Source organism: Syngnathus leptorhynchus, chromosome 5, assembly GCF_054491065.1.
Source record: "Syngnathus leptorhynchus isolate UIUO chromosome 5, UIUO_Slep, whole genome shotgun sequence".
NCBI lineage: Eukaryota > Metazoa > Chordata > Actinopteri > Syngnathiformes > Syngnathidae > Syngnathus > Syngnathus leptorhynchus.
In genome coordinates, this window is record NC_141199.1 from 17,398,777 (window position 1) to 17,421,458 (window position 22,682).

General features: G+C 46.3%; 1 long non-coding RNA gene across 1 annotated transcript; it reads left to right on the top strand.

The window, feature by feature from the left end:
• The first annotated feature begins 314 nt into the window (after positions 1–314).
• LOC147057447 (uncharacterized) lies at positions 315–20,918 on the top strand. Its single transcript, XR_015066090.1, has 5 exons — positions 315–469; positions 616–756; positions 5,284–5,763; positions 14,596–14,668; positions 19,992–20,918. It is a non-coding gene; the product is annotated as an uncharacterized LOC147057447 (long non-coding RNA).
• The last annotated feature ends 1,764 nt before the right edge of the window (positions 20,919–22,682 follow it).

A 22,682-nucleotide genomic window follows, 5' to 3' on the forward strand; every position in this document is an offset into this window, starting at 1 on the left:
CGCACATCAGTCGTGGGAAACATTTTTCAAGAGGCCATATTTGGTTTTTGAAAATAAACCTTTAGGCTAAACGACCCCAATCTTGTTCAAGCCCTACTAAATCTTAGCCCTAGCTGAAAACCATCATCATAGCCAGGCTTGAAACCCAACCTAAACTTGAATGGAGGCCTCATGCATGTATCGCATTATAGCAGTTACCACTAGAGGGCGCCCGAATCCACAGAATGGGTTATTCCATCCAGCCCTCCAGAACAGGTAAGAGCTTTTCTTTTTAAATGACAGGTGGTCGCTCGGTCGATCACAGAGGAAGTGGCCAAGCAGGAAATGAATGCAAACAGACTCTTTTTTTTTTTTTAATGCAGCGACATGCTGCCATGCGATTTAGGAGTTCACTTAAACCCAAGAAGCAAAACGGTGAAGCAAGGAAAAGATCTAAGGAAGAAGGAATATTCGAGGAATATGTGCTTTAGTAGGTGCTTTTGTTTGTTTGCGATTCCTATGTAGCTAATCTTTCATCTTTGCTTTTAGTTTGGTAATTCCAAATTTTGATAACGCAAATGTTCTCACCGTATTGTAAAATGTAATCAGTAATCAAACATCGTTTTTTTTTTCAAGGCCGCTGGTTTAACATGACATCTGGACGCTAATGTCTCGGAGGACACGGAAAGCGGGAGGGACATTGCAATGCACTCCTGGAGTCCTGGCTGGACCTTTGTGTGTCCAAACGCCCAAATGAAGACAAACGTGTTGAGAGAGGTGACGATTAGTTTCGCTTAGATCACTGATGGCCAAATGTTTCTGCTTCAGGGCCACATTTAAAAAAAAAAAAAAAAAAGACTCACTTGGAGATTACATCAAAGAAAAGCAAATTCATATGATGTCAAACCAATTTGGGTCCAATATGGACTGATCCATTACTTGGGTGAAACTTTCTGCTCATTCAGCACAAAACAACCAACCATAGTAAGACATTGGACTGTTTAGTGCAAAACAAGGCAGAAAGTTGCATTTTTCACCCAAATTGGGTTATTTTGGCTCCCTTGAAGAGTTGGCCTGAACCATTTAGCAAAAGAATCTCTTTGCGATTTTTGATTTTTCCTCAATATGGGATTTTGTTTTGTTTTTGCAGTCCTCTTGGTAAGTGGCATCACTGGCAACTTGCGTGACATTTGGCTACATTGATTCGGATTTATCGCTCTGCCCAGCCGGATTTTCTAAACAGGCGTGGAGTCAGTTTGTACTCTGCGCCGCCTTCACACAGTAGCTCAAAGTGCTCGCTCCTGTCCTGTGTCCGTAAGTCATCCCGCCGCTGCGTGACACTGCTTTACGACGTAGGACAAACCTTCCACGACAGCGGCAACGCCGGAGAGGGAAAACTCAAAACTCAAATCTCTCCAGCCATGATTTTTTTCCATTTAAATCATTTCTAGCACAGTAGCAGATAACACACACACACACACACACACACACACACCACTGGTCACCGATTGGTAGCTTTTATCGCTTACTCGTCATCGATCAGCGATTTTGTCTCTGAGTCGGTATGTTAGCTTAGCTTCAAATTAGCGGCGACTTCAGGTTTTACGACTCGCCGCCGATGTTTGTGAAAGCCGGGATGGATGGCCTTGACGGGCTACACAGGGAGCAAACAGGAAATGAGCTTTTGTTTTACTAGCATGTCGTATATGTCATGTTCTCATTGAAATCTCCGCTGCGGAATTCACTGTGTGCTCATTAAAATCACTGTCTGGTGTAATGTGTTGCCGGCCGTGCAAAAAGACATCTCGTAAACCGTGCAAAAAGGCTGAAAATTGAATTGTGTGTGTGTGTGTGTGTGTGTGTGCGTGCGTGCGGGTGCTATATTTATAGCAGCTTGTCGCATTTGACAGTTATTTTTCCCTTTCCCTCCCTCTCAGCGCCAGTAATCATTTTTTGGAGTTTGAATTTGATCCGGCTATCTGGTCCTGGTAATGTGCGACGCCTGCTCGCCACTCCAGTGAAGCTGTGAAGCACAAATAGCTTGGCAGCCAAAACCTTCTTTGGGCGAAACGTCTCCGTTAAGGCCCCTGCTGTTGTCGTCGTTAATTAGCGCTCGCCATCTTCCTTGCAAAAAGGCTTTCATTCTCGAGGGTGTCACGGACACACACAAAAAGAAGATTCAGTTGTTTGAAATGAATTCTTTGAATGCCAAATCAGATTTTTCATTTGAGTGATTTGAGTTACGAGTGTGGTCATGGAACAAATTCAACTGGTAAGCTTCAATTTTAATTATTTGAATCCATTCCGAGTCACTTTTACATCGTCCCATGTTCCGGCTAGTGTCTTGGTCTCCTGGCGTCCCTCAGGGCTCCCTCGTCGGTCCGCTTCAATTTAGGCCTTTCTGTTCCCTTCTGGCGTCCCTCGGGACTTCCCCGTGGGTCCGCTTCAATTCTGGCCTTTCTATGTTCCCTTCTAGGCGGCTTCACACAGCCGTCTCCTTGAAAAGATCACTAAAAACGTCAAGCGGAACTCCTCGTAATTGCTGCCAGAATAAAACAAGACTGGTGGTTGCACGCAGGGTTTTCGATCGCACCGACTCTTGACGATGGCGCCGCGCCATCGAGCCTGCCCTTTATTCGCGCCTGCTTATGCCGCCCCAAAATATACTTGGTCAGCAGTTTCATGTTGCGCATTTATTTGGAAATAATAGCGGTTCCGTCCGGACTTGTTAACAAGGCGCTCCATTAAGAGTGTTCAAAGAGTTCCGGTGATCTTAACATGTAGATGCATGTGTGTGTATACGCTGCCCGGGGTCTTTAGGGGAGGGTTAAAGTGGCTGTGAGGTATGGCAGCCATTAGCGTCCACTGCATGTTGTTTCACTCTAAAACAATGTTCACGTGATAAAGTTTCGCTCGCTACCGTCATAGGGATCCAGTACATTTAGCGCTAGCTGCTTTTTTTTTTTGTCGAGTGGTCGCATTTTCATTTAACGGAGGCATTCAATCAAGTGCTAAATATATAATCATTAATTTCTTTGTTATTTAAGTGACTGTAATGTGTTTGATTGTTTTTGCGCTAAGCACACTCAAAAACAAGTTGGCTAACCACGCTAACAGCTAGCTACGAACGTTTTGTAGCATTTGATTCGGCGAAGGAGCCGACGGAATGGCGATAATGATGTTACTTTTTACGTAGCATTCTGCGTGGCAAAATGTTAACGACGGTAAATAAAATGGCATCCTGGACTTTTGCCGATTAATTACAGGAAAGAGCCCGTCTCTTGTCATGTGACCTTTGAATTGCGACCGTGATCCTGTTGTTGATGATGTCGTTGCTGACAGATCTAAATAATCAATGAACTGGCACGGGCTAATTATGCTCCCTGCCTTATTTGATGTGTGGAGGAGGTATTTAATCCTGTAAGCTGGCTGTTAGAAATTTCCGCCAGCCCTCAAGGAAAAATCATTTGAATAACAAAAGTGCAAAGCGTTGAATCGTCGAGCACATCGGAAAAAAATTCAGCCCCCGAAGCCAGTTTCATCGAGCAACATGAAATTTAGTATAAACACACAAAAAATGCCAAGAAGCCATGCCTGAAAAGACACAAGAAGCTGTTTTAAGTGACATTTGTCACTTAAGTTATATAAGTTAACGCCAATAAGTTAACGCCACAAAAAAAAATCCACAAGGTCACACAAAATCTTCCCCCCCAACATGAAATTTGGCAGTTGCATCCATCAAGAGGGGACCTCCAAAAATGAAAAAACAGGAAGTCAGCCATTTTGCTTTGAGCGGCCATTTTAGACTCCCAAGGTCATCTTTATTTTTTTTATCCCCCAAATCCATTTTTCTTTCAAACCTTGTATTTTGTCAGTCTGCAGATGCACACATAAAAGTCAAGATGCCAAAAACAAAAATCTGCTTTTTGAAGTCCTTCCCATTTTATTTTATTTTGTCCACTACTCGGGATCATCGGTAAGCCAAAGTCGTCTTTGAGAAAATGTCCGATGGCTACCGAATTTCAAGCAGGCGTGCTTAGACACTTGCCAAACGTTTGGCGTTGAAGATTGATGCCTCGTCAGAAAGCACAAAACCATCAAGTCAGCTTCGCCGGTCGCTTTTGAAGCCTCTTTGAAATTGCTCCTTGAGATCTTTGTTGACAGCATCTGCACGTTGCGCACATCACGTCTGAGTGTGTGTGTTGAAAGGTCTTCTTGTCATTGACCTAAAAACGTCGGCAAGAGCCCGCCTGCCTGCCAGCCAGCCAGCCAGCCAGCCAGGCAACGTGTCTGAAATCCTCTTTTCTTCTTCTTCTCCCCCCTTCTGGTCCTCTGTCACGCAGCGAGCGTGTGAAACATCACATGGACTTGCAAATTCCCATCAGCGGAGATGAGAGCAGGCGGGATCTTTACAAAGACTTACCGTGCTTTTTTTTTTTTAGCAAGGTGCCTGAGGGACGTCATTAGTGTTGTTAGCATGTGTGGACGCCGCTTAGCATGCGCGTGTGTGCGAAGAATGCCGAAGGATGTTTCATCTTGCTTTAGAAGAAGGCGGCCGTGGTTGAGCGTAATTGCCACGGCCGCTTTCAAGAGTTGTCCATCTGCTGGCCGCTCAGCAGGTGTGAGGCACAAGGTCATTGTCGTAGCTGAGCAGGAGCTGCTCAAAAGGATTTGGTGGGGGGGGGGGCAGATGTGAGAAGGCGTCAAGGACAACGCAGGAAATGTCGGCAAATGTTTCGCAGCGTCTTTGATGTTGCAAGAACAAGGTCAGGTTTGCGAGACAAGGGTCAGGATTTCAGGACAGGCCGGGAGTTTCTAAGGAGGCTTTGGGGTGGAAAGGTTCAAATCTGGGACTTTCGAAAAGGCGTTACTGTTTCTTATTAGGGGTTCAAACGAAGGTTAGGCTGTCAAGGTTTAAACTCGGGGTTAGGTTTTAAGTTAGGGTTTCAAATCGGGAAGGGTTTCAAATGAGCCACTGCTGGGGTTTTACATCAGCCTGGATTTCTTTTCCGTGTACTGAAGGTTCGTCGTTGTTCTGAGACCATTTTAAAGGTTTGCTTGTTAAATTAAATTCAAATTATGTTTTGGTGTAAAGTAGAAATCCAAATATATGAGCCACTTTTATGAGAAAATATCAAAAGGAATTTTTTTTTTTACAAGAAAAAAAAAAATCACACTCCATCCAATGATGGAAACCCCATTAACCGAGTGGGGACTAATAAATGCCGACTCAGGGGTTTTTGTGTTTTGTTCTGTTTGTTTTTTGCTGTCTAAAAATGAATGCACCTCATTTGTCCTCTGCAGCCCCGGAACAGGACAGCTGGATGAGAAAAAAAAAAAAAGAAGAAGAGGAGGAGGAGGAGAATTCCGACGTATTAATCACCGTCTGTTCCAGCGAACCAGCCACAGAGCGAGCGAGAAAGCCACAGAGAGAAAAAGAGAGAGAGAGAGAGAGAGAGAGAGAGGAGGGGGAGCCTGACGCAGTGATCACCACAAACTGAGAAGAGGAAAAGCAGGCAGTGCATCACATCACACCGCCACACACAAAAAAAAAAAACAGCCTTCCCGACATCCAGCCTTACCCCCTCGCACGCTCCACGCCGTGCCCGAGGAAGGTGCACTGCCAGCGGGGAAAGAGAGAGAGAGAGAGAGCGAGAGAGCACGGGGACCGGACGAGCACTGGAGGAGCGAGGGGGGTGGGTGGCTGGCTGGGCTGGAGGCTGGGGGACGCGGAATCTTTTCAACCCGACGAGGAGCTGCCGTCAGCCGATTGGAGGCGAGCAGGTATGGAGCCTGGAAGCGCAACGTTTGCGCAGGAAACTTTGACATTCCTGCGCAAACGTGTCCTTGTGTGTGTGTGTGTGTGTGTGTGTGTGTGTGTGTGTGTGTGTGCGCGCGCACGGGCAGATACATGAATAGGCAAGGCAGGCAGTCTGCCAGCCGATGTCACTTTAACATGTTCCTAATCATTTGGACCTTCCGCTTGTTGACGAATAGACCAAATATTAGGAACCGCTCTGCTGGTAATGGCATTCGATGTGTGTTTATCAAGGCGTACCTAATAAAGTGACCCGCGGTGTTGCCTGCTGTTCAGGACCACGGACAGCGACCGTCGCGCTGTCTTTCATTTCTTTTTTAATTTCGGTTTGGCGGTTGTTACAAATCACATGATTGGAAATTGGAATATTTGCAAAAGCATCTTTCAAGTCCCATTCGATGTACTTTCCTTGCCAAAATGAATTTCTTGCTGTTTGTGCGCATTCGAAACTTAAATTTTCCCACGGAGTTCTGAGGATGCTCTGACTTTGCGTCCAATGAACTCTCTCTTTTTTTTTTTTTTTTTACTACCATAATTAGAAAATATATACATAAGTGAAAGTACGTGACTTGGCTTCGCACGGCTAAAAAAGCAAATCCGCGCGTGTTCACGTACGCCAGAAAACATGAACAGCTTCCTTCAAAACATCGCTAGCTTCATGCTAACACTCAATCTAAAACGCTAGCTAATCGACATCAAACAAGGTAATGACACAAAAGTAATCGGACAAGTCGACAGTCATTTCTGTTTGGACCCCGTCCCATTACTTCTGGATTATTCTCACCGTCTTTCTTGGCGAAAAACAAAATGTGGCAAAAGTCTTTGAGCAGGGAAGCAAACGAGCCAAACGAACACGGCAAGCAAGCAAGCACCCTGCTGATTAGGTGTGAATAAGTCCATGAAATGCTTTCTTTCTTTCTATAACGGAGGCGCAAAGCAGCTATTTCGGGATGAAAATGTTCCCACGTTGCATTCCTTCACATTTTGTATTGTTAGCGAAATGCAAACACAATTTACGAATGCGGTGACACCCAAAAAATGATGATCTTGGCGAGAATGCGCGCACGCGCACGCACATTGGCTGAAGTAACGCGCGTGGATGAATAATGCAAAACGCTCCCTCCCTGCGGGAGGCTAGTTTGCATTGCAGGAAGATTTTTTTTTGCTTCTTCCACTGGGGACAGGCTAATGAGGAAGTTATTGTTACAAGTTGCAACTCTCCTGTTCACTTGTACGCGCGCGTGAACGCGCACGCTCAGGAAGCAAGAACTCGCAGGCGACATCCTGCCGTTTGTTGCCATGACGACAGCATCCTAACTTGTACAAAGCCTCTTTTTTATCCTCGGTTTTAATTATTGAGTTGTTTGCCATTTGTGTTTTACATACCTTTTTACACCTGTACAAAAAAAAAAACCTCGAAATTTCACGGCAACAATCTTAATCAATAAAATAAATACAATTTGAAGTTAGGCAAGACGACATCATATTCTAGTTTACTTTGTCAGCATGAAGTCGTTGTCTATTATGAGTAGACCCACCCAAATTTTGGTTGTTTCTTTAACTTGCCCCAATATTTTTGCTTAATTAGTCATGTTTTGCGTCGTTGCACGTTTTCCGGAGCCTCCTTTTAAGTTGTGGCCATTGACTGTACCCAAAGTAGCTTGCTTTGTCAGAGCAGCTGCGCTTCCAGACACAAGCGTGTAGCCGGCGGCGGCGGGCAGGCAGGCAGGCAGCACGTCCTTGAGTGCACGCGCTGACGCATAAAGCCCGGGTTGCGCGGCCCCTCCCTCCCTGCCCCCCTGCCTCCCTGCCTCCCTGGCTCGTTCCGGCCCTCGCAATCCGGGCCTGATTGTGAGGGACGTCTGTGTGCTTTAATGCAATTTGTTGGGCCAAGGAGCCAGAGAGGGACGACTGATGGAAGAGCGAGGCTGCGGGGCTAATCTCATTTGGGCTGGCTGTGATGAGATTCTGCCCTGTTTTCTCTCCAAGATGATGTGACTTTGCTCTTGACATCACATCATCTCTTTTTCTCCTGACGTGTGTGATATTATCTGCAAGTGTTGTTTTCTTCCCACTCTAAACGTCTAGCTTGCTTTTCTTGTCACAGAGCTTTTCCAAACTGTAAGTCCGATTGCCCTTCTGGGTCGACTGGGTCGTTTTCATTTTAGCTGTACAGAGCGGAGCGGCAAATTTTGATGACTTGACATCAACAAAATGACACAAGACTCAAATAAAAGCTGCGTCGTCGTTTTCACCGAGCAACCAAAAAAGAATTGGCAAATTCCAACTCAGATCTTAGACTAGAGTCCATTTCCAAGATGGATGGGCCACTCCAAATCGCACATCTTCTTTCTGAGGTTTTGTCAAATTGGATGACTCGTCTTAAAACGTCCCAGGCCTCCCCCAAAAATGACTCGACATAAAACACCTCGTCTTGGAACTCATCAAAGTTCCCCTTTAAATTGCTATCACAAATAGAATCTGACCACGAAACGACCCAGAAAGTCAGCCATGACCAGCTGACCTTTGCCCTTCCTGGGCCTCCTTCAAAGTTCAAGTTAGCGCTGGCTGGGGTAATTCGACAAGACGCCTGCCTGCACGGGGTGACACTCGCGCCCGCTCCATTGGCTCGCCGTTTCGTCGTTAGCTAGGATTCCCGCCGTTGTCATGGTGATGTGCGAGATCGGTAGAGGAACAAGGATCAGCTAGCACAGCAACTACTCCGCTACGTTGCCGGTGTATGGAATCCCTGCCGTGCAGGTGTTTATAGTTTGCAACGTGCTTGCGTATGTGTGTGAGAATAACATCGCTGTGATATTTCATAATTCAGATGGATGATCAAAGGGAATGGATGCTTTGCTTGCATTTCATATCTGTTCAGCTGTTAATTGCGACTGGGGGGGTGTTGATTTGCGCAAATTCCTCAAGTGACAATATTGGATGTCTTTTGAATCCCACATTATTTTCCAATTGCCGTCATAGTCATATCATAGTTGGCACGTCCTTGTCATTTCTTCGACACTTTTTAACGACACTTTTTAACGACATTAACGATGTTGTTCTGTCACGTCGGCTTGGCTCGTGCCACGTCGCCAGTCACAATATTAGCCGTCCAACCAAGCCGTATCCAATTTTCCCCATTGACATACGAGTTGTTGCTAATATCTGGACGATGAATTCACTCAATATGAAAAATATTGAGCATATATATATATATATATATATATTATTCATTGTATATTATAAAAGGAGCACGTATACTTTATGCAGATTCACAACGAGAGTCGGCCTTGGCTCTCTGAATTCGACGTAAAACTCACAATTGAACCCACACACACACACACACACACACACACACACACACACACACACACACACACACACACACACATCTTCTCTCTGCATATGCGCCACAATCCCCGCGTGATTTCCAGAGAGAGTTGCTGCTTAGCATCAGCTGGCGTTCGAACGAGCTGACTCAAAACACACACATACACGAAGTGGGTGGGGGGTGGGGGGGGGGCTTCTCGAGCTTTGCCAGAGACTCTCCCAGATGACTCTCTGCTGTGCATCGCCAGGACAACGCCAAGCAGTCAAAGCGAATTATGAGGCCCGTTCGTCACGCTCGTCACAAGCGGGGGTCGACGCCGCCGGGATGTGGGAGCGAGCGTTCGGGGTGGAAACACAACATAACAACAAAGACGACCACATCATCGACCCCATCGACGCGGTGACCCCCATCGACCGACGTCACGTCGCCCTGTTCAACATAAAAGCGACGTGATTGCGCTTTCTCCTACTCCATCCGACACACTCGCGTGGATCTTTCTTTCCGGATGGGGAGATATCGTCGTTAAGATGTAAATGCAACTACAAAGTACGTCCTGATCAGCAAAAGGTCCCGAAGCCAATCACGCTAATGAGATCCCCTGGGAATGCGTGTGCTCGTGCGCGTCTTTGCTTCCTTCAGATGTACTGTCCTCTTTTTTTTTTTTTTCTGTCGTATTGCGTCTTCGGTCAAGCAGCTGACATGGAGTATGCTGTGTTGTGAGTCACATTGCGTCGTACGAGAAGAAGAAGAAGCGCCATCGTGTCGTTAAATGGCGTTTTGTTCTCGCTGACGCGCCCGCATTATAACGACGAGCTATTAGACGTCAGGCAGGCCCCTAATCAGAATTAATTAGAGCTTCTTATCGTGTACTGATCGCGTAGCTCTGCGGCATGATGTAGATAGAAAGATTTTGTCCCCAAAAAAAATAAAAAAAAATGAGAAAACCCCATCAACATCACAACCAAAAATCAGCAGCTGTCATCAATATGTACTGAATCAATATCATCATCGCCATTAGCAATGTGATTGACCACAACGCAATCGGTCGTTAACATCATCAGCAAAACATCAACGTCATTAATCAACAAGTTGTTTTGGATTGTGTCGATGTCACTGACAACATGATCGACGACCTCGTAGCGACATCGACGACCTTCATCGAGAACAGAAAGGACACGATTAACAACAGCAACTACTTGAACGAGACAAACGTCGTTAACGATGATGACATCATCGACAACGACATCGTCATCGGCCGCACAGATTGGTTACACGATTGATTGCTTTTGCTTCTTTTTATATACTCGTTAAAGCTACGGAAATTAAATCAGTCAATAACGGCAACAGCCAATCGTCTTAATCACTTTTCCCTTGTCACTAGTTGCCGGGCAGAGTTCTCAGGTCTCGGCAGGTAGATAATCCCTCCACTTCCCTCTCACTTTTCCACCTCCTGCTGATGTCGTGATAGTCTCGGATGGATAGTGCCGATCCAGAGAGTTGGTTCCGAGACACTCGCCGGTTGTTTCATAGGACACCCGGCGACAGATTTGCTGGATGACCTGCGATGCACGCTGACGTGCGCCCGTCTAATAAATGTCAGCCGAGATTGCGTCGCCTGGATAATTAATGAGCTGCTGGTCCTCCTCCTGCGGGGGACGGGCATCGCCATAGGAACGTGACCGATGCCCTGAGAGTCTGAGCGGTAATAAGCAAGTCTGGCCAATTGTGCCTGGCGGGGCACTTCGAATCCTGCCCTATCAAGTCTGCCTAGCAACAAGCAACGGGAAGTCTACTGAATCTAATGGGCAGTTCTAATCCAGCCCTATGAATTCTGCCTAGCGACAAGGCCTCAGGGCCAGCGCTGGCTACCGCTCCCCGTTTTGCTTTGTTCTGGTTTCGGTTTTACATCCCTTCTCGTTCAACTTTGTCGGAACGAAAAATAGATGACGGAGCGTTCCCCGACGACGCTCTGAGCGTGACATCTACCTGATTAAATCGGCGTCTCGTCTCTCTGCGGGGAGGGAAAAAAAAACAAAGATATAGATCATCCGCAGGAATTCCTTTGGATATAAAAAGTTCTTCTCCGGCTTCTAAACATTCTTATCTGAGTCCCCGGGCCAAACTCTGCCGAGGATTTCCTCATTTTGGATGCGTGTCTTTGGTTAGCTCTTCTTCTCTCTCCTTTGTCTGCTGGAGAAGCCTTGAAACGGACGGCAGTGGCGCTATTTTATTTGAATCAAGCTATTGCTTCCATTTAGAGTCGTGCAAGAAATGACTGTGAAAAGTTCAAGTGTGCTCCTTTTTCTATTTACGGAGCGCATGGAAGGTTCAATTGCGATTGCTCAAGTGTTGGCGAGAACACTCCAACCAGAACGCTGTGCCATCATTGTAATGGAGATTGTTTGATGATCCCCACTAGTGTTGGAAAAAAGAAGACTGGAGTGGCAACCATTTAACAGAACTCGAGTTCCGTCCCCCCCCCCCCCCCCCCCCCCCCACCCTTAAAAAAATGGCTGCCTGTTTCAATTACGGTTCAAAGACGTCCTGCAGCTCCTCAAAGTTCATGTTGAGTGTGTGTGTGTGTGTGTGTGTGTGTGTTTTTTTACTGTAAGGTCTGAATTAAGTCGGTGATGTTTTGCCATCCATTGAAGGAGTTTATTTATTTTGTTGCTACTGAAGCAGATCGCGATCTCGCCTTCGGTCCCGCCCACGTGCGGCCCGGCCCGGCGCGTCTTGAAATCAGCCGGCGGTTTTCATATCGCTGGCTCTCAAGAGCCGAGTTGAGTCGGGCCAGCCAAACGACTTTACATATTTAATGCGTCGCCGGCGGCTGAAAGGCAACAGGCGATCGTCGGACGCCTCGCAAGAGCTAAATGATGCCGCTGCTACGGGCATCCTCGTCTCCGCCCCGCGGGTCCCTCCTCTTAGCCCGCATGCTTTTTAAGACTCGGCATGAATTGGAAATGAGATTTAGCAGATGTGCCTTTTCTCTCTAAAGCAAAAATCAAAGTGTTTTTTTTTTTTGCTTCTCAACCAGTGAGCGCGTCGCGACTTTGCTTTTCAGGCACTCCTTTTGGTTCTGCGCCCAGCTGAAATTGCTCAAGTGTTGACAAGGATCTGAGACTTCTCAGATCTTTGAAATTTTTTCTTTACACAGGGGCAGAGCTACAGGGTGGCTAAGGCGGACTGGCCACCCCCATACCTTAGGGAACATTTCGATATCTGTGATTTCTTTTTCTCACCGAGCTTTAAGTACAAAAATCTATCACCATTGGAAAATGATTAGTTGACCAAAAAATGGGTCCCCGTAAAAGGTTGAAAGAAACTCGATTGGTGAGTGCCAACAAGAACTCTGGAGATTGGAATGCAGATGAAAGCGACGGGCCTTGACCGCGTGTCACCCGAGCAACCTCGAGACCGCGTCGCGCCGTTGGCTAATGAGCCTTCGGCGGCGCGGGAAGTCCTGGGAGATTTTCCTTGCCAGGCGGGTCGTGACCTCTCATGATCTTGAATAGTCTTTCACATAAAAAAAAAAAAAGAAAAACTAAGCCGGGAAGAAAGTCCTGGGTCCAGGTGAGGGCTTTAATTATACTTGTAAGAATTATATGCGGTAAGAAAATATTTATTAAAATGGTAAAATTTTGGAAAATTTGAGACATTCTTTATTTTTGGTATATTTGCATGTACAGTACGTGCGCATGTAATAAATATAATATCGTAATACAAAAGCTAATACCGCTAACATCGACATCTCTGTCTTTTCTCGGGGTCATGGACCGAACCGCCCGTTCTACAATCGTTCGCATTGCGACCACACGGGGGCGATGTATCACACGGCGGCATCCTGGAAGTCGATGCTCGCCCACGCGGCAAATGTGCTTCAATCGGTCGTTAACAGTCGCCGCTAGCACGTAGCAGATACGACACACAAATGCAGCGGAACACAACAACACTCGCGGACAATTTGGGGTAACAAGCAACTAAGTGTGTTACGTAAGCAGGCGCGTGCGCGCGCGTGTGTGTGTGTGTGTGTTAGTGCGTACTGCATTGCGTTGCGGCCAGAGAACTCTTGTGTATCTGCCTTAATTGAACTGCACTCAAGCATAAATGAGTCCACCGCATGCCAGCGCTGCACTTTTTTGCTGCGTGTGCGCGTGCGCGCGCGAGTGTGTGTTGGGATGACTGCCTACACGCGCGCACACAAGAAGAATGGATCGCAAAAATCTATTTTTACGAGGATTGTGTTCAAATCCTCTTCCAAGTAGGTTTTGCATTTGCAGCCCACCTTTATCTTTTCTTTTGCCTTCTTGGTTGTTTTCTTCTTTTCATGTCGTCATTTTTTCAGATGATTTTTTTTTCAAAATCACTTTTGAGAAGTGTTTTTTTTTTCTTTCTGGGGGCGAAACTGCAACTTGAAAACTTTTCTGACAGCAGAGATTTGATTTGCATTATTCCTGCGCAATGAACGAGCAAAAACCCGGAAGTGACAACAAAGTGTTTCTTGTTAGCGTTGCCGTGACAACGCGCGCCACTAAAAGCAGGTGTCTTGCTTGAGCATCCTTCTCTTGCTTAAGTCTCTCTCCTCTTCCTTCTCGCCTTCGTCCTTCTGCGTCTATGTGTTAACATAAATGATTGAGCTCCTCTTTCATCCTTTTCACTGCTGCGTATTTATAAGGGCTTTTTTTTAATTTTTTATTTATGGCTCCGGTTTGAAGCCGTTATCTTCCTCCTCCTTCGCTACCTCTGCCTTTCTTTCGTCGCCCACATCTTCATTTGTTTTTTTCTTTGCTGGCAGCGCACAATTACTCGTGCTTGAGGCACTCTCTGCTAAAAAAAAATGTGGAAAAGGATCGAAATGACGGAATTGGTAGAGTGTCCTTGCGGCACTCTTATTTCCTCAAATGATTTGAAGGGTGTGTCCTCCTCCGAATACAAACTAACACATTAGGGAAGGCACTAAGTGGAGATAGTTTGCTAACCAAATCAGCAGCAATTACAGATGAAACCAAGCGTTGCGGTAGTTTTGGTCCACCGAGTCCAAAAATGATTTTTTTTTTTTTTAGGGAAAGCAGAGAGTAGAGCAAGCTGGTGAGTGATACCAAAATTGGTTGATTAAGCATGATTAAGCTCATTGATTGGCCAACAGCTCATGCCTGCCATCTAATTGGCTGGCTAAGTAGCATTCAAATGAAAGGCGCGTGAGTGCAAACACACGTACGCTCACACACACACACAAAAAAACAGCAATTATGACTTCAAAAGTAATGAGATCATACTTTAATGTGAGGACCTTTTTTTGTTGATTCTTTCAGCGCTCTCGTTTCTTTCATTCTCATGGCGAGAAGCGAATACAGTAAATGACATTGAGCATCCATCAAGTCTTGCGTAGCGCTCCCTGGACACCATTTAAAATTGGGAAATGATATCAGAGCTCCTCTGCTGATTGCTTTTTTCGGTGTGCTTTCAGAAGTGTCACCGACAGGATCGAGACGAGATGTGAGGAAAGTGTCGCCCGCGCGCCGCTGTGAGGCATCACTCAGGTAATGTGAACGGACGGGTGCGGGCGCAGAGATCGCCGAACGACAGGATATTTAAACACCCCCCCCCCCTCCCCTCCCCTTTCCCGAGCGACAGTGTGATCAAAACGTAACAGTTGCAGACTTTAATTGAAATTGGCCTTTTTCATAAAGCATGCGAATAACAACCAAGCCAAAGTCCCCTTAAAGCTCGTGGCGCAATTGAAGTCATCGTGACTGCGCGGTCAAAGTCAACGACGCCATGAGCGAAAAAAACTTATGACATCTTTTTGGACGCCAAATGAAAAGGAAAACACCAAGTATTGCAAAATGAATCAAATTGCTCTCTTTGTTGCTTCCTTATTGAGAGTTCAGCCACGAGGCGTTGCGCAATCCTCCGCTAAACGCACTCGGAGACTAATTTGGCAACAAAACAAAAAAAAAGATGAAGATTAACACGCCGTGGAACACAAGCCGGCGTTGCACACCGCAGCTGCTCGCCGTGCGTGCGTGCGTTTGTGTGTCTTGGCCTTATTTACGAGTCTCATTTACAGTAAACAGATGAGTTAGGGATTCTGTTTATGTGGCGGCACAACGGGGTCCACGGAGCCGTTGGTGGGAAAGACCGAAAGATGCCACCGAGCTCCTTCATGCCTACAATGATCTATTTATCAATTCCCCGTTCTCATGCTCCCCCCCTCCCCCTCCCCTCCCCTCCCCTCCTCGCTGACCTACTTGCTCAATCTCTTCACAGCACTTTCAATTCAACTTGAACAACACTTTTGGGTTGTTTCCTTGCGCCCGCCGCATCGTCGCGTCCCTCCCTCCCTCTCTCCCTCATTTCATTTATTTTCAATTGCTTATCGGGCCCCGGAACAAATAAGATAGAGCGGAGACAATTGGACACTCGGCTCGCATTGTTTGCGCGCGCTCTTTTTTTTTTTTTTGCCTTTTCTTAAGGAAATGACGGAGGAGGGTGCAGATGATAAGAAAAGGCCGGGCAAATCATTAAAACCGCCGCAATCGTTTAATTAGGATGTAACGATGGGGAAAATATCGAGCCCGGCTGATTTAGAGACGCTCTTTCGTGATTGCGTATATATATTTTTAGACTGTTACAATTATGCAAATGACATTTCAAAATGGATGTGAAGGATGTTGCGGCACTTGCGGGATGCTATGACGTCATGCTGAGACGTGATACGACGATCGTCTTAACTTGAATGGCGCGGCGCAGGACGTCATCACAAAAACAAAGACCCCCGTTGACATGATGATGTCAGTCGGGGAAGGTTTTATTTTGGTGTGTCGACGCCAACTGTCGCGCAGGGACGACGTGAGTTGACAGCATCCGACAGGCAGCACAAATATTTGGGATCAGATACTTTACACGCTTCATATGAAGGGGAGTGGGGTGGGCGGGGCTTGTCACTCAACTGCGCTCTTTTGGGGTAAGAATAGAAAACAATAAAACTGGAGTTGAAAGCGCGATAAATGGACTGCATTGAAAAATAAAAAAAGTACCTTTGATGGTCGATTGTCAAAAATGAATTTCTTTTATTGTTTAGGTGTTTTTGGGGGGGTTTAACAAAGGTGTTGGACTCCAGTCCAACTCGACTAATTTTGCAATTTGGACTATTTACAAATGAAAATCGCCATTTTCAAATTGAGTTTACGAAATGAACATCAAAATAAGTAGGACTCGATCCACGTTCGGACTTGACAAGACACGACTCGACGCGCTTGATGCTTGATCAGAGTAACTTGTGTATTAAAAATTGAAGCTCGAGATTTGAGATTAAAGTCAAGAAAGAAAAACATTGTCAAGATCTGAATCCAACCCCTCCGGCACTTCAATGTCAAATCATCATTTTTCTATTGATGTTTTATGTTCAAAGACGGCAAACAGGATGAGTTATTTGCTTCAACAATTTGCTTTAGCAGAAAGACTTCCGATTACTTCCAAAACGTTTCGCTAAAAACCTCACCGGACTTTTTATCTGCGTGTGGAAACATACACGGGCTAATGATGATGATGATGATCCAATCTGCAGGTAGAGGCACTCGGGCCCGCGTCGGTGATTGGATTAGCATATGTGAGATGTTATCGCGGCGGGAGCGGCGACCTATCGGGCAAGCGCCAGTGCATTAATATGATGAGACGGAAAGGATGATGCCCCTTGATTGGGAGATGGAGGTTCATTTAACGCCAAAAGGTGGCGGCGATAAGACTGACGAGATTGAGCTTCGTAATGGCGGTTAGAGGGCGTCACACGGTGAGATGTTCAACTTCTAACCTCTCCCGGAGTGTGATTGGCTTGTCGGGAGTCGGGAAGACAAGAGTGCAAGCGGCGAGACTTCGATGTGGCGAGGGGAAGTCAAAAAAAAAAAATGGAGACAGAGTGTGTTTTCAGCTGATATACTTCCTTGCTGATATTGGCTCGCATTTGTCTGTTGTGGGACAAACTGTGATGGAATACTGATGATACACACGCGCACGCACACGCGCGCGCGCACGCAGGCAGCCTTATCTTCACCCCCGCCCGCCATTTATTCTCTCACCACATCCTCTACATTCTGTCTGCTCAACTGATTTCCTGCAAGGCTGGCGTCTGAGCTCCTCGTGCAGCTGCACTTTGCCGACCCAGATTTGCCTCCCTCCTTTCCTCCCTCCGTCTGTCCGTCCGATCCCTCGCTCTCTTTGCGACGCCTTCGCCCGGGTGACATCACCGCCGTCCGATCTCTTGCTCGCTCGCTCGCTCGCTCTTTTGCCGTTTCGGCTCAGGTGTCGCGAAGATTGGTGGCGGGAGATGCGGGACAAGCGGCTAGAGGGCGGCCCAAATCCGATGAGTCACGCGTCCTCATGTGACCCCCCGCTGGGCACTTGTCTTGAGTGCACCATTCCGATTCGACACTAAATGCTCTTTACCAAAACACGGACTGGCACTTTGGTCCTGTGAAGACTTCAATTTTTTTTTTTTTTTAACCAACAAGACACACAATCAACAAAATTGTTTTAACGAAGACGAAATGGTCTTTGGCATAAGAAAATTCAGATGAATCGGCCAATGAAATGAATTGTGCTTCCAATTTGAGCCTGCGTGTAACATACGGGCAATGACATCCAAATTGACCTTGAGTGTGCTGGTGACTTGGGCCCAGCAAGCTTTTTTTTTTTTTTTTTTTTTTCCCCCAGAGCTCAATAAAACACAGGATGATGTATGGGGGTGGAAAGTCGGCAGTGTTTGGCCCCGGAGGTTCTGAGCGAGCGAGCGAGCGAGCGAACGGCAGCGCGTTTTGACCGGCTGCCATTTGTCCGGATGACTGCAGCGCTATTAAAGGAGCATTCGTTGCTTTCATCACTGACGGATGGAGGTGACGCAGAAAAAGTTGACTTTGTGAGTCTTCTTCCTTCCAAGAAGCGCCTTGGGTTGGCGTTGTTGGGTTTTTTTCTTCGTCTGGCCTTTTCGCCGCCTAGAACCTAATGAGTGCCATATGCAGCCGAGAAGTTGTTTTGTTTTTGATGGCTCGCTATCTCCGCGGAGGAGTTCAAAGACGGAAGCTGCTGTCAGAGCCAGACGGCGAGATGAAGGAGCTCATTTCTTTCCGGAAATGTCAAATGAAAAGTTGGTTTGAAAGTGAAACTTAGCCGGATTCAAAAGTGCCAGACGTCAGATGATTCCTCAGCTTTTAGAAAGAAAACATTCAGTGAGTTGAAATTTTGGGAAAATGTTTGATTAGAATATTTAAAAAATAGATATATATACAAGCATATTTATTTATATTTATTTACATTACATTCATAATATTTATTCATATTTATTTATATTTTTATCTTTTTCTTTGTTAGAAATAAAATCTCATAAATGTTCAAATTTACACTTATATTTTTTGTTGCAAAATAATGTTTGCATATGGAGGGGGAAAAAAATCATGCAAGTGGTGAACTTCTGCTTTGCAAAACTTTTGAGCCCAACTTGCGCTTGAGGCGTTTGTGGGATGCCAAAAAGCATCTGGTGGCGTTTGCTGGCGGCAAAATTGCATTTCGACGGGCCATCTGTGTGCTCTCTTTCCAAATTAAACATCTGACTTTGCCGCCGTACACAAAATGTGGGATTTATTTGAAGTGGCGAGCGAACAGACCTGCTTTCATTGCTTTGTTACCTCTGCCAAGGACGCCGCGCTGGCGCCGTCGCCCATTTTCAATTTTGACACAAGTCACGCCACCGTGATATATTTTCTGCGCTAGCGTGTTACGAAGCTAGCTAACCTGCAAAGTGCAACGGTCACTGGTTGTTCACGGCTCCGTTCCGTGACTCTCCGCGTCATGATTGGAGTTTGTCTTGTACCTTTTCTGACTCGTAAATAAGAAATGAAGGAAGTGCTCAAAGCGCCTGTAACCAAATGCTAAAAATACTTGGACGGGCACCTCGCGCGGACGCCTCAAAAGTGGCCCCTGAAGACTGCGTGCTTGGTAAAGCGTCACCAAAGCTGATAGTGCCCAACTCAATTGCTCTGAATCACTATTTGGATTCAAGCGAATCATCCGTGTTTCCATTGACTTTGTCGGCTGGGATCGAAAGACGCGTTCATCTCGGCATAAAATGTCTGACTCCCAACGTCGTTTCTGTTGACTCGGCAACTCGACTCATCGAGCCTGCTGAAACTGTTCGAGTGAATCGGGAGAATTTCCACCGACTCAATTCCGTAGCCCCGATTCGACTGAGTCTGTATGTTTTCTGTTGAGTCAGACAACCAAATCATCTGAACGGTGTTTTCAGTGACTCTGCTGACTTGAGTCAGTCACACGATTCGACTGAATCACCCCCGTTTTTTGTTGAGTCCAATGAGCGCGCTAACTTGTCGCTTGACTTGATGAAATGTGTCAGCTAAGCCTGTGTTGTTTTTGAGCTAAACTTAACACGAGCAACATACTATATAGTTGTTGACCTTTAGCCTGCCATCACGAACACACGAACGCTAGCTTGCCCACATGGTGAGTGTTACCTAACTGACATTCAGCCAGAGTCAGGCTGCCACGACCGGCTCACTGCGCTCCCGCCCGGAGCGCCGGCCGACTCCCTCCCTCCGCTCGGGCGGCAGTCCCCCCCACCCCACATCCCCAACAACGCCCAACTGTCCCCCACTCCCACCCCACTGTGACTCAGTGAGCGCGCTCACAGGCTTCCTGTCATGGTGGGACCTGACAGCGGTCCGCTGTGTGATGCAAGTGTGTGCGTGTGTGTGTGCGTGTGTGTGTGCGTGTGTGTGCGTGACAACACATTGAGCTGCCTGCCGTGAGCCATCCCATGAATTCATTCTATTCCATAAATCTTTTTTATTCCAGAAGCTGTCACACTCTTTCTAACTTTTTCTGGATTTCATCATCATCACCACCATCATCATCATCATCATCCTCATCTCATGGTGGCTCCCCACCCTCCTGACCGTGACCATCAAATGACTACTCTGTTGTCCAATGTGTGTGTGTGTGTGTGTGTGTGTGTGTGTGTGTGTGTGTGTAAATAATGAGGTGATTTTTATTCGTCCTCCCCGTCCCCTCGCCCCGTCAGGACCACTGATTCAATTTGTATGTTGAGCTCGAAAGGGCTGATAGTCGGCCACTCCGTGTGTGCACGTTGTGTGTTTCTTCTCACTCTTGAGACGAGCATGAGAGATGCTGAGTTGAACGGATTTTTTTGACAGGCGTGCGTACATATGTGCAATAGTACTGCCCCCCCCCCCCGCCCATCTACCCCAGGAAAATACAAATGGAATGATAAACTGTGCAATTTGTGCTTGGCGGACATAACAGCTTGCTGTTAGCAGAGGTTACACACACACACACAGAGGACAAACAAAATGAATCACAAAGTTGCATATGCGGCGTAAGTGCCAAGAACCAGACAGACCCGGCTCAACAGATGGAGCTCGTTGCCAGTGTGTGTGTGTGTGTGTTTGCTCCGTGAGCCCTTCAAACAAGGGGTTGAAAATCCTGCAAACAAAGACCCAAACTAATGGTTTGGTTTGGGATTGAAAGTGGAGCGACGGTTCTGGGCAGCAACGAGAGCCCTCTCAAGGAAATTAGCGCTCAAAAATTTACATCTGACATGATCACACACGGATGGATGGATGGATGGATGGATGGATGGATGGATGGATGGATGGATGGATGGATGGCCATGCACCTGAAATGGCGCTTGATCTACCCCGGTGCCCGAGCTCCTACTCGATAAATGCATCATAGATGAAATCGACTTACAACTGTACAAAAAGGGCCTAATAAAATGAATGTGTTTCATCTCCACTAGCGGCTCATCTTGTCTGTTATTTACCCTTTTTTAAATGTTTTATTTTTGCACTGGTATTATTCTTGCACTCATATGCGCTGTGTGTGGGATGAATAAAGTTTTATCAATCAAAAACTTGACTTGGAAAGTGTCAGACAGTCAAGAGGAAAGGAAGGCATCAAAGGTGCGTTTGTTTTGCTCACCCGGACAGTCCCGATACCTTTCATGACAAGTTAATTGACCGATCGAGCATCCACTAGAAATTCGTAACAGACTAGCAAACGTGCCCATGATTGGTTTAAAATGACGATTTGGAAAGTAGCAAAGTGGCACAGCACGACTAGCAAACGCTGATGGCAGCGGGTTCACTACTTGGCAGGCGCGAGCTCGTCGCAATCTATTTAAACAAATCGAGTTGCAGTCCAATTAACGCTGAGTCTCACTTCCCCAAATCAAAAAGTCATCAATTATTATCATTTTGCTATTAGTGATGTGCATTCCAGTTCTTTTAAATGAATTTAATCTTTAGAATTGAAATAAATAAATGAAAGTGAAAAGTGCCACACCCACCCTCACAGCCACTTTCTGATTGGCTGCTTGATCTGTGACGTCACTCGGACATTCTATTAGGTACACTGCCATTTTCAGGTGTTCCTAATAACAGGCCACTTCATTAGGGAAAAATCATGGTCAAGTGCCACACCCGCCCTCACCCCCACTTTCTGATTGGCTGTTGGATCTGTGACGTCACTCGAACACTCCATTAGGTACACCGCCATTTTCAGGTGGATAATTACAGGCCACTTTATTAGGGAAAAATCACGGTCAAAATTTAAATAAAAGTGAAAAGTGCCACACCTGCCCTCACCCCCACTTTCTGATTGGTTGTTAAATCTGTGACGTCACTCGGACACTCCATTAGGTACACCACCATTTTCAGGTGTATAATTACAGGCCACTTTATTAGGGAAAAATCACGGTCAAAGTTTAAATGAAAGTGAAAAGTGCCACACCCAAACAACCCCCCACTTTCTGATTGGCTGGTTGATCTGTGACGTCACACGGACACAGGTGTACCTAATCACCTCATTAGGGAAAAAGTTTAAGTGAAAGTGAAAAGTGCCACACCCGCCCTCACCCCCACTTTTTGATTGGCTGGTTGATCTGTGACGTCACTCGGACACTCCATTAGGTACGCCGCCATTTTCAGGTGTACCTAATCACAGGCCACTTCATTAGGGAAAAATCATGGTCAAAGTTTAAATGAAAGTGAAAAGTGCCACACCCGCCCGCACCCCCACTTTCTGATTGGCTGTTGGATCTGTGACGTCACTCGAACACTCCATTAGGTACACCGCCATTTTCAGGTGGATAATTACAGGCCACTTTATTAGGGAAAAATCACGGTCAAAATTTAAATAAAAGTGAAAAGTGCCACACCTGCCCTCACCCCCACTTTCTGATTGGTTGTTAAATCTGTGACGTCACTCGGACACTCCATTAGGTACACCACCATTTTCAGGTGTATAATTACAGGCCACTTTATTAGGGAAAAATCACGGTCAAAGTTTATATGAAAGTGAAAAGTGCCACACCCAAACAACCCCCCACTTTCTGATTGGCTGGTTGATCTGTGACGTCACACGGACACAGGTGTACCTAATCACTTCATTAGGGAAAAAGTTTAAGTGAAAGTGAAAAGTGCCACACCCGCCCTCACCCCCACTTTTTGATTGGCTGGTTGATCT